The 17,379-nt window shown below is 28.2% G+C and overlaps 1 protein-coding gene and 1 long non-coding RNA gene across 4 annotated transcripts in view; both read right to left on the reverse strand.

Annotated features, from left to right (window-relative positions):
• wun (wunen) overlaps positions 1-17,379 on the reverse strand; it is a 105,964-nt gene that overhangs the window by 84,510 nt on the left and 4,075 nt on the right. The gene's annotated exons all lie outside the window — the stretch shown is intronic.
• On the reverse strand, positions 444-16,532 carry LOC147908328 (uncharacterized). The gene is made up of 2 exons (XR_015546511.1): positions 9,817-16,532; positions 444-9,736 (listed from the first exon to the last, which is right to left on the reverse strand). It is a non-coding gene; the product is annotated as an uncharacterized LOC147908328 (long non-coding RNA).

The following is a 17,379-nucleotide window of genomic DNA, read 5'->3' on the forward strand; positions in this document are numbered from 1 at the left end:
CTGACGTTAACACTATAACGTTGTGATTACCAATCAAGATGGCATGCATTCAATGCATTCGTCCAACTTTCAATAATGCTCTTCAATCTTTGGTCAAATAATTGAAACCTTTTTGATTAGAAAATGCTATATATTACTAGGTGGGGTGAAAAGTAACCTCCTTGGGAATGAAAAAAATTTTTTTCTTATGCAGAATCTCGCCCAAAATATGGCGTGTTCGCTCAGTACTAATCTTTGTAGCATCTGCTAGCTCGCGCACCTTCACTTTCCGGTCAGCCAACACCATTTCATGTATTTTTTTGACATTTTCCTCGGTAACCGCATCGGAGGGCCTGCCGCTGCGGACTTCATCGGTAGTGGAGTTGCGGCCACCACGAAACTCTCGAAACCAATATTTGACGGTGTAATCTGACGGAGTATTAGCCACATAATATTTATCCAACTTTTCTTTTGTTTCCTTCGCCGTTTTGCCTCTCAAAAAATAATGTTTTATGAGAGAACGAAAATCGTTTTCGCAAACACGTCAACAACAATCAGCTCTCAAAACAAAACTAAGGGCAGTATCGCACTGCCACTTGGCATGTCTGCCTAAATATGAACGGACTACAAGGCACCATAAACTTTTTTGCAGTAGTGGCGCATTCTGGCGGTCAAGGAGGTTACTTTTCACCCCATCTAGTATATATAGTGAATCGTAGATTTGTTGCGTTTTCAGCTACATTTTTTATAGCTACATTTTTTCACAAATCACAAATATTTTATAGAAAAGAAAGATTAAGATTAAATTATTAAAGATTCAGTTTTAATGTCTACATCTGGACTATAATTAATATCAGAATTTTCTTTCCTTCTTTTTTCTTTTTCTTTGCGATGTTAACGTTCTAACAATAAGTGTATTAAAAGTTATCCATTAATTTCAACATAATTGACACTGATTCGCTGAGTAGTCAGACTTTTTGACTAAACCTACAGAATTTGCGATAAGTATTTGCGATATGGTGAATTTTTTAGCGAGCTACTATTATTTTATAGTGAGCTTCTATTTTACAATAAATCGTTTTTGCTTCCCCCCTCCTCAAAAAAATTTACCTTTTAATAATTTTAATATATTTTAAATTGTTATTAGAGTTCGTTTTTATATTATAGTTTCCGTTAATAATAGATGGAAGTAGCTCACCAAAATGAATTAGTTTGTAAGAAAAAAAAAATTTTTTTTTGTAATTACAACATCATACTATCTCTGAAGATGGCTCAAAAGTGAGCCGAAACATGTAAGCGGATTAATTATTAATAAAATTGTTTTGTTAACCGTTTGATTTGCACAAGAATTACCGTGCTTCTATTGCCCTGTTGTATCCAACAATTTTGTATCATTAAGGAGTCTTTAAGAATTAATTTAATAATATTTCTGATAAAGTAGAAATATGATATTTCTATAATCAAAATTTTCTAAAAAATAATGTTATTTCTTTTATATTGATGATTCCACAATTTATATTATATCTTGTGCCACATTTATACGTCTTTAATGTTAAATAATATCTATGTTTAGATGCGCTTTAATGTAAAATATTTTTGTAATAACTTTACAAACTACCAAAATGATAATTATCTAAAAATTTATAAGATTTAAAATATTATTGGGTTTAATTTAAAGGTGATTAAAATCTCCAGACTATATAGCCAACAGGCAACATATCATTAGTAAATATCGTACACATACATGACATATATAATTATTCATATTAATGTAATCAATATTTAACGAATGTGTGCAAAGCTGGCCATCAGGCCTCCAATTTGAGCTTCAAAACGCAAAACCATCAACATAAAAAAAATTCAACGTGAGTAAGATTTTAGAAACTATAAAGTGTTGATAAGCATCACTTAGATGCGTATTAACACTTTACAGTCCCCGAAGTCTTACCCACATTGAATTTTTTTGCGTTGCTGGCTTTGTGTTTTAGCTCCGGAGCTCAAATTGGACAGGCCTAGAGCTCTATTCTTGAAAAAGTAGAGAAATATTATAGTGTACGTAACATATACTATAGTATTTCCATAGTTTTACGTATGCGATACTTTTCAAGAATAGGGGCCCTGATCTATACATTGACCTATATATTGTCTGGAGGCGCCTTTATACGAACTACATGTCAAAACAATATATAAAATTATTTTAATTTGCTTAAATATTGATGACAGTTATTATCAGCCCCGTTATACATTCGTAAATAAATGCAGTATTTCTCATATAAAAGCAGACTGTGTCAATACCGGAAATTATACTCTGTTATTAAGGCTCGTTAACGAAAACGTACATCATCTAATTATTGAGGATGTTTTTTCTTATATATGATAGTCTTTTTCTCAGTCGTTCCTGTCATCGACGCATAAATTAAAGTTTAAACGCACGACTTTGCGAAAAACCGTAGAAAAATTATGGGCTACTCAACCTGTAAATTTATTTGCGCATGTTATACCAATATATGAAAATCACGTAACCGGTTGTTGTAGCGATAATTGTGATACCACTTTCAGCACGAACCAAGTAATACACATCAGTGCAGTTAACGTTAATAGCTCGTACGATCGCTTATTATTTATATAGCCCATCGATCAGCTGTTTTGCAAGTCAAATTGCGCTCCTGAAAAATTCTACCATGATTACAGTCTAAAAAAAATACTACGTCATATCGACAGGATCGAAATTTTATATTACTTTTTCTAATGATAAAGTTAAACTTAAAACTTGATAAATTATGCTCTTAATAAAGAAAAAGGATATTACTCATGATTTATAATAAAACTATAATAAAAATATTTTAATTTGAAAGTAGAAAATTCGAATATCAGATTGAATGATATTTTACAATAATAATAATTCATAACAGTAAGATCTAGTAGTTCCTTTAATTCTGTGAGTCAAGACACAAAATGTGTAAAAGAAATTTACGCTCCATTTATGGCTCATTGCACTTTTATATTACACAACACACTTTATATTACATAATAAGAGAAAATAATATCATTAGTAAGCTGTCAAGCGTAACATCGTTCTCGACATGACAGAAAAAGGCCAAGGACTTATTCGACAAATAATTTATCTATTTCAAACATATATATGTAATATTTCGTAATATATATTTATTTGGTTAATATTGTATTTTATCCAAATTATGTAGATATTCGTAATTTTGGGTGAGGCATCTTGCTGAGGCATCACAAATTTTTGACATTTTACTATAAAGAACCTAAGATATTGTAAATGTGAATATATTCATAAACCTTTTAAATTTATAAAATTTTTTATAAACTTTAAAAGTTCATAAAAAATGTACATAAAAAATATTCAAAACTCATACTAATATAAACTTATCATGTTTATTTATTTTTAAAATTTAACCTTTAAATTGCCACTTTTGTGATTCTTGAGTGCGGATTAAAATACCATCATTTTATGATATTTTATGCCTAAAATATATAAAAAAATATAAATATTGAAAAATATTGTACACAAAAAAAGTAAAAATATAAAAAAGTAAAAAAATATAAAACAAGAAAAAAGTAAAAAAAAATACAAACAATAAGTTTAAGACTCAAAAAAGAAAAGTAAAGAAGGAACTACAAACTTTCTATGTCCATGTCGTTAGCTCTGAGTAATGCTAAAGGAAAGTTCTCTGCATAAGTCTATACGTTTATATTCATTTACGTTATCAATATTACGTTTAGGGCTCGAGATTTCATAAATCTATGCTCAGAATTGGAATAAACGATCAAAAACTCTCAAATATTCAATTTTTGGAAAAATAAAATTTTTTTTATTTGATTATACGATTTATTTGATATATGATTTATTTATTTGATACGTTCCCTGCCGGAAAAGTCATTTTTGTGATTCTGCACATATTACGATATTCTTCAAGATTCATGAGTATATTACTTATATATAGAAAAATTTTCAAGAAAAAAACTACTATTTTAATGAAAAAAATGCCGGCAGCCCAAATGGCAGCCTGAAAATTAAAAAGATGAACATACGTATATCAGATTTGAGTATATCAGATTTTTATTTATTTTTACATATCAATCAATTCAAAGATATTAATAAAAATTATTATTGTGAAAAGTCGGAAGGTTTAATAAGGCAATTTAAAATAGAAGAAAGGTATAATTTAGGAGAATATAATTATAAAAGAATTGTAATTTAACATTACATTGCAGTTATGATGAAATTTAAGCAATGTAAGTGCTTTAACACTTGCATTTTGTATAATTGTGTGATTTTTATTCGTATATGTATTATATAACGAAGTCACGAAGCGGAAGAAAAATTTCACGTATGCAAAATATTCGACTTGTTACGAAAAGATACAAGTTTCTTTTCGTAAGTACTCCCTGTATATGTGCAAAAATACCATATAACGCACTATCTATACCTTACTTTTTTTCGTTATCATAATGCTTCGTTATCGTTCATTGATAATAAACCAAGTAATAAACCAAGTAATAAACGTATATAGGTTTATTGCATATGCTATTTTATTAAACCATTTTTACATATTATTACTAAGAGTATGTTTTTTTATTTTTTTTTTCTATATTCGAAATAAAATACGAGAAGCTTTGCTTGTGAAATATTTTATATTCTATAATTATTCCGCTAACACATCGTTAGACGATCAATCATATATGCCCGTATTCATAGTTAGATCTTGTAGGGCTTAAAGCTTCCTTAACTTTATCTTTAGATGCTCAGTAGCCAATGAAATAGTTCATAGAGTATCTGAAGATAAATTTAAGGAAGCCTTAAATACAAATAGCGGATTAATTATTATTCAAGTTGTTTTGTTAATCGTATATTGGTTTGCACAAGAATTACCGTGACTCCTATTGCTCTGTTATACCCAATCGTTTTGTTTTAAATATAAGGCCTGATATAAATACTCTTAATAATCAATTTTATTTTCCATTCTATCTCCAAGCGCAAAATATGCACAATATCTCTATTATTATGTAAAATTACTAAACGACAGTGACGAAATAATCGTTAAACAAAAATCGATCTATATTCTTCGAAAAGAGCCATCCCTGTAGTTACTGCTTCAAGAGATTTACTTCACGTGCTATACATCATGCGGACAATCGCTCGCATAAATTTCAACAAAATTGTGACACAATAAGTGAAAAATTCTACAAACATCCAGGTTGATCAAAATACATGTATTCCCAGGTAAAAATTTTTCTCAGAATTTTTCATATAATTTTTCAGAATTTCTATATAATAACTTATATATAATAACTATATATAATAACTTCTATATAATAACTTATGTATAATATATAATAACTTTTATAACTTTCTTACATTTTTTATACGAATTGGAATACTTCTCAGAAAATCTACATCTTTTCTCAGAATTTTTCATATATGTTAATTATGAAATATCGTATAAAATTTCTAAAATTTTTTGTAATTATAATTTTTGATGAAATGTTATAAATTCTAAAAAATTAAAAAATATTTTTTAAAAATTATGAGAAATCTCAGAATATTTCAGAATTCACTTGTACGAAAAATTCTAAAAGAAGATGTAAACTTTTCGAATATTTCTGAGTATTTCTGAAAAAATGTTCTAATTCGTATAAAAATTATAAGAAAAATTTTCACCAAAGTTTTGTAATACAAAATATAAAATATTGTCAATCTCACAATTAATAATTACTCTAAATTATATCAGTCCATTTAGAGTACAGTTATATACCTACTTAATTGACAGTATTTTGTATTTGTAATACAAAATACATGTATTTTGCTCAGCCCTGCAAACACCATAAATCTTTAATCGATTAATGTGAGAAATAAAAACAAAAAAATTATGTGCAAAATTATGTTGAAAATTTTTTATTATTAATCTTTTACACAAACTAACTTACGGTAGTAGATAATTGAAACGACATATTTGAATAGAAAACCGAAAGAAGAAAAAAGGTCTAATTTAATAATTATGCATATTTATTTACGAAAAGTGCCGGGATCTAATCGAGATTTAGCGCTTTATGAATGGAGTCGATAGACACTTGCCTTACAAGGCATACAAGTGCTGTAAATTTAGACCTTTTCACAGCCTCTTCCTTTTGACTGGTCGAGACCGCCAGTTCTTAACGAACTCTGAAAGGATGCAATTATTGAGCCAGACGCATGAAAAATAGTTACGTTTAAAAAGAAAGACAGTGTGGCAAAATAACACCAGTGGCCAGCCTAAATTGTTTTTAAGTAAAATGACCTGCACTATGTGTGTATGTACGTCTGTGTTTAATAATATATTAATAATTCAAATATATTAATCATTCAATCTGTCTCTGTGAGGAAAGGGAGAAGAAAAACTCAAGATGTTTTTTATTGTATAAACGGATCAGTACGTACCAGTCAGTTATATTAAATATATTATTGCACGATTATTTTTACTTGTAAGTAAATCTTAAATAGTTTATTAGTCGCGGCTTAGTTACGACTGCTTTTGCGATTTTTTTCTACGAAAATGCGGCGCGCCAATGTAGGTGCAGCCAGTACTTTATCGGATCGTTTAATTTGATTCAAACAAACTCACAACTTAAATAGCGTCGTGTCATGATTAAAATTCAATTGTCACTGCATCGTTTTTGATATCTCAACTTGTAATCATTCGTTAATGCTCGCATAATTATTCTTGGTTTCTTTAAATTTCACAAATAGAAAAAATTCATATATTGTAAATTCATACAATTTATATTAAGCAAGGATTAAGAGTTAATAGATAATATAATTCTTATAATAATATCTAAAAAATATGTTTATTATTATGCACTCTATAAAAACTTTCTGTTTTTTCTTTCCTCTTTTTTCAAAGTATATAAATTATAAATTACGATAAAATTAATGTCTATTGAAATGTATGAATACTATTTAACTTTAAGACTCCTGAGTAGTCATACAGCTATATTAAATCGTGCCGTCAAAAGCGAGAAATAATACGTTGATTTTTGTTAAGGTAGTTTTCGTTCATTTTTATAATTGTTTTAAAGTGATCTCATCATTTTTTTTAGCCAAACTGTTTTATTTAAAAACGGCACATAACAAAAATTAATGTGTTATTTCTTAATTGCTTCTGTGACATGAAAGATTGCTTTTAAAAGAAAAGTAGGTCTATTTATCAAACTTTGCCGATTTTGATAAGAAAAGATTATATTATCAATTCATATACGAATGATAAATTTTTCTGGTGATGTTTCCCACTATAAATATATACCAGAAATTCTTTAGCATACTAAAGAATTTCTGGTATATATTTATTTATCTTCAGTTCATTTATCTTCAATCTGACTAAAAATAGTACAAAAATAACATTTATTAAATTATAGCACGCTCTGTTGTAATTAATTTTTGATCCGATTTTCTCGATAAATATTTCAAATTCAAATACAAATTGAATAAATTTCAGATATCAAGATTCAAACTACAGTGAGAGCAAAAAGTTCGTACAAAAAAATTTTTATTTAAAAAAGTCTTATTTATAGAAAATAAACATTAATTAGCAATTTTACACAATGAATACATTTTGTTGTAACATAAACAACCGAATTTCGCATGTATTCCTGATTTTAAAAGCTAAATTTCTCGACTGTACGAATACTTTTTAATCATCTAAACAATACAATATTTTTAATTTTCGCTTATTTTTTAGATTTTCTATAATTAATACACATCTTTTTGGCATATATAGTATAATTTTAAGAAATATACAATCTATTTTATTCTTTATGAATAAATTGTTAATTATCCAGTAAGAAATAATCGTCAATTAAATGTGGAATCGACATCAAATTGGTGTTGAAATCATATCGATATTGACATCAATTCAATGATTCATTTCTTACGGAATAATGTTTATTTTTTAAAAATAAAAGTTTTTTTAAAAAATATTTTTCCTGTACAAATAGTTTTTGCACTGACTGTATGTATTCGGAACAATATTTTGATAGATGGATAGTATAATTTATCATGATATGACATTACATATTTCATAATACGTGGATAACTAATTTTTTTAAATATAATTTATATTAATCATTAAATTTATATTAATTTATATTAATCTTTAAATATTAACAATCTTGATGTCAAATAATTGCAGAAAAATTGATGCAAATTAATTTATCTCTTTAAAATTCAAAAATAGAATTACATCTTTTTTCAAGGTAAATGCATGACTCACCTGATGATCTAACAACAAATGCATTTACATAATACATAACTGATCAAACTAAACGATATATCCATATAGGACCAACGATATATCCACTTACTATTGATCCAATACTGATCCAAGATTGCCAGGTGGCCTATATTGGCGCGATAATGGCAACCGTGACTCGCCCACTAATGGGAATACTATGGGATGATAACTTCGGCCCGATAATGGGTAACTATACTTGCCAAACGTGATAATGTTGAGCCATTAATGGTTGTCTTATCATAATATTTAACCAATAATGGTTTGAATGCAGTGCCATGATTATTCCAATTATTTTAAATGCTTTCCAACAAGAGACATAGATAATACAATGTAACACAGTGAATCATTTTATCTTTGTTTAACATTGTCAAATAAGAATAATTCACTATGTTCACTGTCATCTGTGTTTCTTGCTAGAAAGCATCCTTTTATATTAATTATTCATGCAATAATTATATGATTACAGGTATATATTTATTAATCAATATATTTTTTCTCTATAACAAATGTATTTTGCATATACTTTTTTAATATATACATATACATATCTGTTGAAATTTATATTGAAAAGCATTTTTCAAGAAATAACATACTTACGCATCTATATATATCAAAGCATATACATATATTACATATTATATATTAACTTGAAAATAAATTATAATCTTATATTTAATAATTTTTATATTTAAAATGCTTTATAGAGATAATAAAATATCGGATTAAGAAAAAAAGCCCTTTACAATTTGATAAAAGACTTTAGCAACTCATATATTCTATTTTTAAAAAATGAGCAATTACACTTGATAGAGCAACGTTTCGATTTTAAGACTGTATATTTTTAATTGCGATGCTTTTTAACAGAGTTATGAGCAATAAAGTTAGTATGTTCCTTTTTATTTAATCCGCGAGTAACTCAGGAATAAAAAATCGTAAGAACATTATTAAAAACCGATTTTGTAGCTTCACGATCGAAAATTTGTTCAATTTTAGGGAGGACGCTACAGACCTACAAAGTGAAAAGAAAATTTTTCATTTTTTTTCAGTTCACAGTTTTCTATATAAAAAAATTACAAAACTCATATAAATTAAAAAAATATAATAACCATTCGAAAGCAGAAATTTCAAACTTTAAAATCCTTTTTTAAATTTAAATTTTGATCATTTTTAACAAAGATATTGAAGATTATTAAGGAAAGATCTTTTTATCAACTTGTAAAGAAACTAATCTAATATTTATACGTGTAATACTGTATACATATATATATATATTATATACTGTTATATATTGACTAAAAAAAAACAATTAAACTTAATGTTTCTATTTTAATAAATTTTCAATTTTTATTTTTATTTCATTCTTTTCTACTTCCTTCACGGTCTCCAGCTCGTAATAACTATAATCCCCTGACCTGACAACTTTTTGCAATTTACGTCATTTTGGAACTTTTCTATTAAAACATCTAACAAAATATTAGAATAAAATTTATTTATACATAAATGTACAAGTCATAAAAACTGATGTTAAAAGAATCATTTTTACCTCTTAAACATGTGTAGGAATTAGTATTGCTAAAGTTTCTTTTGAACTGTCCATTAATAACTGTTCCTGAATATTGCAATTCTACTGTTTTCGTCATTATTAAACTCATTATTTTAGCAATGCTCTCTTTCAAATCCGATTCGGCAGCAATAAGTACACGAAATAAAACCATCTTTGATCTTCTGATCAAATAAAGAGAAATAAATCAATCAAGAGAAATAAATATTTTTACAAATAGAAATGCAATTCATTTACCAATGCTTCTTTTTTCTCTAGAGAATTCTTTAATACATTCTCCAATTGCAAAAAATGATCCAATGATACTGTTTGGCAGAGCAATGTTCAAAAATACGAAATCCTTCCTTAATTTTTCGATGCTAATTTAAAGAGTAATGATCAGTTGATTAACAATAAATATGTTTCACTTCGGTTATCTTCTTATCTAAATCGTATAAAATACTTCTTTTGTTGAATGAAATTTATCCTATGAATTCATTCTGAAGCTCTTGGAATTTTTTGTCGATATAATTTATCGGCATATCTGATGAAATTTAAAAAAATAATTAAATATTGAATAAACAATCTGAACCTAAAATTAATATATATTATATTTCATCAAATTTTTAATGCTTACTCGGTTCTACATCCAAAATCTCGATTGGCGATTCTATATTTATGAGTGAAAGATCCGTTATGATCAAAGGAGACATGTTTTCTACAGATGATGTCTCTAAAATAAAAAAAAGTGTATATAAATGATATATGTATATGTAAATAGTGTATGCATATCAGCGCAATACAAAGAAAGATTTAAACAATTAATATAAAAAACGAATATATTGTTTTTTTTTCTTTTGTTTTTTTTCTTTTTGATTTAACTGAAAAAGAATTTATCGAAGGAGATTCGTCAATATATTCGGGATTTGTTGAAAATGGCTTCACTGTATTTAACTGTTCTTCCAAGGAATCTTTGGATAATATGATTGATTTTTCATGACTGACTTTTCATTCGTAATATTACATTATCGGTACTTTTCACATTATTATCCGAGTATTTGTTTCAACCTTCTTTTTCCTTGTTTTATATCTTCTAATGAAAAACAAATTAAAGTAATGTATACATTAAATTGTTATTAAATATTGCATATATTACCTGGAATAATATTTTTCGCTGCAGAATCGGATTTAAAAGAAAGCATTACTGAAGTAATGAATTCAATAATGATAAAGATAATAGAATTATAATATTCAGGAACAGGAAAAGTTTAGGCATATTTCTAGAATAGTAAACGTAATATTTGAAGAATATTTTTTAAATATTACTTACTATTATTTTTAAATATTATTTACTTGTGTATGCAATAATAGTTATTGCATAAGAATTCTAATGTTCTTCAGCACTTTTTGATGAAAGGAGCCAATTATCGAAATGGCAATAATTATTAAATTTGGATACTTTCATAAACCAAATCAATAAGTTTAGAGTTTTGAATTATCCTCAATAAATCGAATAATTGTATATTGTTCAGCATTATCATGTTGTTCACTGCTCATCTAATAAACAAAATTTTTCTATACACACAATTTATTTCGATATATAGAATTTTTCATGCTTAGATAATTTTCACTAGAACTGCAAAATTTTTTTGAGTGAATTTTTTTATTGAAAAATATATGTGCCAAATGTAAGATTTCTTCTTACCTTGTTAACAAATATACGTATCGTCGTATTTTATTTTGATATAAAGTGAATATTTCATTTCCGTTAATCCGAGTAAAAACACTTTGTCTTATTTTTCTTTTTCTTTCTATAACCGACGACTCCACAGTTTACACACGGATTTAAAATGGCCAGTAACAGATAAATATTTCGACCTTTTCAAGAATTGCAGAAAAGTAGAAATATATCTATCAATCAATTTCGTAACTTTCCATATCCAGAAGCAAAACATATTCGCGATCCAAATCGGCCAAGGCTGTGGTCAAAGTCTCGCTACAAATACTTTGAAACATTTGATGGACCAATTAGAAGAAAGAATTTTATAAACTGATCAATTAAAAAACGTTTCAAAGCGTTTGCAGCATCGCGTTGACCGTACCTCAAGTCATCTTTTCAGACTAACAAGTAAAAACACAAATGCTCGTCGTGACATTGTTTTTCATGGCGTTCTCGCAACGATATTGTTGTCAACACAAATGAGTGAAAAGAACGTGCATACTAACACGATTATTTTCTTATAGAATAAAATAATTTTACTATTAATGTCTTTCATCTTTATAGCAACGCACTTTTTTAAAATTATTTACAAAATTGTAATATATTTGCAACATTGAAAACTCATTCATTTGTATAAATTAGTATATAATTGTCTAATATTTTTTAAAAAACAAAATCATTTGCATTTACTTAAAAATGCAGTAAAGAAACTGCGTATTGTTTAATTTTAACGTGTAATATTATAAAATACATTTGTGCTGGAACATTCAATCGATATTAGTTCATGAGAAGTCATAAATCCATCTTCAACGAAAATTCCTATTTGCTCTGATGAAAGTGGATAATTAAATGCTTCTCGTTTATTTCACGTTCAAGAATAAAAATTCTTTCTTTAGTTATAACACTCTCATGTGTTATCATGTCTCCTTATAATTTTTTCATCAATAATAAAAATTTTTTAATTTTTTAATAACACCAAATTGTCAGGATGAATTGATTTCAAAGTAGAATTATAGATTTTAATTGATGAAATAATTTTATAATTATGCTCACAATAATTAAATAATCCAGCAGTATCATCTCACACATTTCGAAAAAGTATAACTTTTTTAAATTTTTGTATGATTTCCAGATTCCAGTTCAGATAATCTATTAACTATTCGAATTAATGGTTTTTTTAGGTGATTTTATCAATTTTTTTTAAAAGACCAATGTAACTTTCACCTCAAAAAGTTGAAACATCACTTAATGGAATGTTAAAATTTTCAACATCGCCTGCTAAGTGAATCAGGTTATGCATATTGAGTACTTGATAGCCTTCTCTGTATAATGACGGAATAATAATCTGAAGAATTGTGTCAATAAATGTCTAGCATAATCACAACCATTTGTGTAGGCTATTAATTCTCTGCTATTTAATATACGACACGCTGCAAATAACAGTAAAAAATGTTTATAATGATCGGATAAAACAGTTTTTAAAACAATTGGACCACAATACAAAAGAAAAAATCTAAGTAGCTCTTGTGTAGCTTTCCATCTTGAAACAAAATTCACATAAAATTTTTTCCTCTGAGATTCACAAGGTACGCTACGTGTTACGTTTAACATTACATTGCGAAAATCATTTATTACTCTTTTAAGTCGTGCGACACTTTTCTTTAAGATCCAATTTTCATCAAATATTTCATGACTCCAAGATATAGAAGATGCATAGAGTCTAAAACTACATTATTAACAATGTCAAAATTTGGTAACATTAATAATGGAGTCATTAGGTTTTTTTTATGATGTTGAACTTGATTTTGTCTTTCGAATGATTCCTTCGTTCGTTTAGGACTATTTATTTAGGATGTATTACTTTTTTCTTGCCTATTTTTGCCCTATGATAATTCCTTTAACGATACACCTTTCAAGCATAAAATGCACAGGTGATTTAATGCATTTTATAAATGTTCTTGCCGGAGAATTAGCAATAATTCCAATGTTAATTTTTAATTGTTTTTTAATTTTCTTTTTTGTCTATAATAATGTTTCAACATATTTATTAATATAAGGACTAAATAACTATCGATAAATTAAGTATTGTACAGGGTGGGCCATCTATTGGTACGTTTTTGAATTTCGTCGTATGGCAACACCGAACGAGCTACAGACCCGAAATTTTGACAGTTTATTAGTCATACCGTCCGCGGCACGAAACAACATGTTTTCTCTTGAAGAGCGTTTTGAAATTTTAAAAACTTATTTTCAAAGTCAGTGCTGTGTCGCCGAAACTGTACGAATTTTGAAAAGAAATATGGGTCGTGATAGAGCACCCACCGAAGGAGCTATACGCAAATTGGTGAGGAAAGTTCGTGAGAAAGGGATGTTAGTGGATGACATTATATTACGACTGTTTTGAGTGAAATTGGCGCCGAGGTAGTCCAAAATGTCATTAATAATTGGGGTGACCGAATGGCATACTATAAGGCCAGTAGAGGGAGCCACATGAACGAAATCGTTTTTCATTCTTGACGCGGATACTTTTAGCTTCACAACAAAAAAAAAATTAATAAAAAATATCAATGTATGCTCATTTGATCGCATTTTTAAAAACGTACCAATAGATGGCCCACCCTGTATAACAGACAAAAAACAGCGGAAATCAATGGTACCCATCATATACCAGACATGGCCCACAAGATACCAAGTATCGGTCAATAATTGCTTACCAAGCATTGGCGCTATTGTAAAGTGAAAATCAATGGTACCCAATCATGCCAGATATGGTCCATAATAGAATACCAAATATTGACCAATTATATACTATATATTGGGCCAAGTATTGGCGCTATTGAAAACGACTGGCATTCCTATATGAATATTAAAAGAGAAATACTTAATTAATAAAATATATACATCGTCTTACAAGACTATTCAAAAAGATAATGATAAATCTCATAGAATAATAGTGAAGAATAATTCGATCGCATGACAAAAGTCATATAAAGAGTTGATAAAACATGCGTTTCCGAAATGCAAATTATGTAAACGAAATATAAAAAGTTTTTTAGAGTCTCTTTCTAATTTAATTTAGAGGAGACTATTAGCGTCTTATATATTGATTGTGTTAAAAGTCCGAAGATTTCGGAGATAAATTGATTCAATATGGAATGTCTGAATGTTTCGGCGCGCAATATCATATAAAACATATCTTAAATTTAAACAAAGAATATATATTATATATATTCTTTTATTATATATATATAAGTATTATATGTATAAACATCTAACTTTGATCGTTCATTCGCGTTCTCTATTATATTTGTGAAATATAAAAAATTTTTCCTTTTAATATCGTGGTCATAACTTGTGGTTTTACACAATTTCCTCTTATGTTAAAAATGCGTCATAAAGGAATGAGGAAAAATAAATATATTTTAAAATATCACAAGGGGAACACCAGGGGTCGGGAATTTTTATGCGCTTTTTACAGGCATATTTTCTTGAGCGAAAAAAAACCGATACGTGTCTGACTGTTTCAGCCATTTCGAAGAAATCGATTTTTTTAAGTAATTATTGTAATAATTTAAAAAATTTACTGTATAAATAAAAATATCAGTATCTATATTTTTATTTTAACTTAATGTTATTAGTTTTAATTACTTTTTGATTGTAATGATATTTTATGAAATTACAAATATTATGGATAATTAAACATTTATTTATGGAATATTTATTATTATTGTCGTTATTGTTATTCACATGAACGCATAAATAAGAACAATTGATTTATTAATAATAATAGAAAATTATAGTCTAGAAAACACTATATAATTGTGTTTTGTAGATGTACATTGTATGGGATGATATAAATTATAAAAACAAGAAAAACATAAATATTTATTCCATTGTGAACATCTTACGAATGAATTTTAGAATGAATTTCATTTTAGAATGAAAAGTTCTCATCAAAATTAATTCCTGAAAGAAGCTATTTCCATAATGTCAATCAAATCTGTTTTCCGCCAGATATTAGAAAAAGTTATTGTGTTTGCAACAAAAATTCATTTGTAAGATTTTTACAATGCAATGAATATTTATATTTTTCTTGTTTTATGACTTATATCATCTCGTATAATGTACGTCTACAAAACACGATTAGTTTTCTATTATTAATAAATCGATTAACGTTAATCAAAAGAAGATTACAAACATATGACTTACTTGTTGCTAATCATAACTTTCAATTTCTAATTTCATAAGAAACTGTAACAGTTTTCATTGCAATCTTATTTATGCGTTCATATGAATAGCAACAACGACGACGATAACGATGATAATAATAAATAGTCCATAAATGATTAATTTTTAATTATCTATAATACTAATATATAATTTCACGAAATTTTATTACAATCAAAAAGTAATTAAAACTAAAAACATTAAGTTAAAATAAAAATAAAGATACTGATATTTTCATTTATGTAGTACGTTTTTCAAATTATTACAATTACTTAAAAAATCGATTTCTTCGAAACTATCGGCCAATGGCTGAAACGTATCGTTTTTTTTCAGGCTCAAGAACAGCCTGTAAAAAGCGCATCAAAATCCCTAACTCTGTCACCTAATGTTCTCCTTGTCAGTTTATACCAGGTGTCTCAGAGAACCTATACCACCCTTTTAAAAGGTAGGGATGTGTTTGTACAAAAAAATAGTTCAGACAAAATTTGCAGGATTTCGGGAGATCCATCTGATGGTGACCTTGAATTTGACCTTGAGGTCGACCTTGGGCATAACTCAAGGTCAAAGTACCGTTTTACAAATGTAAACCCTTATTCATGACATCACAAATGAAAATAGCGGAAAATTTTACGTCCGAATACGTTATCAAGCCTAGGTCAAAATTACCCTTAGAAGTCATGTGGAGGTCAAGTTACTTTTAGAGCACCCGTACCAACCTTCTAAAAGATATGGATGTGTTTGTACAAAAAATAGTTCAAACAATATTAGGTATTTACATAGCTATGATGCATCCATCTGCTGGTGAATTCTACCTTTAGATTCATTTGTAGTCGTGTACATCGATTTTTAAAGATTCCTAATTATCAAGATCTTGAACAGTCGATGCCGCCTGTGTCAGCGTTACCCAAGATGTACCACGTAGAGGTCACAAGGTCGGACTTACACCTCGTCGGGGTGCTTTTTGCCATGCTTTTTGTCCAGCCCACACGTCTGTCATTGCTCGTCAACAACTGAACCGCATATTTCGCGGCCAATGGATAGGTAAATATGGTCCACATAACTGGCCACCACGATCACCGGATCTTATAATTTTGGATTTTTATTTGTGGGGAAGAATAAAAGACCTCGTATACCGCGAACGACCTACGACTTCAGAAGACATGAAGAACAGAATTCGAGAAGCCATTCAGTCTCTAGATCCTGTCGAAATTCGTCGGGTGACGGATGATTTTCAACGAAGAATAACAGCTTGCATACATGCACGTGGAGGACACTTCGAAAATCTAGACTGAACACATGCGTACGAACAAAGGTGACGGCAAGGGGAACCACCTTAAAAAAGCACCCCGACGAGGTGTAAGTCCGACCTTGTGACCTCCACGTGGTACATCTTGGGTAACGCTGACACAGGCGGCATCGACTGTTCAAGATCTTGATAATTAGGAATCTTTAAAAATCGATGTACACGACTACAAATGAATCTAAAGATAGAATTCAAATTCACCAGCAGATGGATGCATCATAGCTATGTAAATACCTAATATTGTTTGACTATTTTTTGTACAAACACAACCATATCTTTTAGAAGGTTGGTACGGGTGCTCTAAAAGTAACTTGAC

Source organism: Acromyrmex echinatior, chromosome 10 (genome assembly GCF_024713525.1).
Source record: "Acromyrmex echinatior isolate Ae372 chromosome 10, ASM2471352v2, whole genome shotgun sequence".
NCBI classification, from domain to species: domain Eukaryota; kingdom Metazoa; phylum Arthropoda; class Insecta; order Hymenoptera; family Formicidae; genus Acromyrmex; species Acromyrmex echinatior.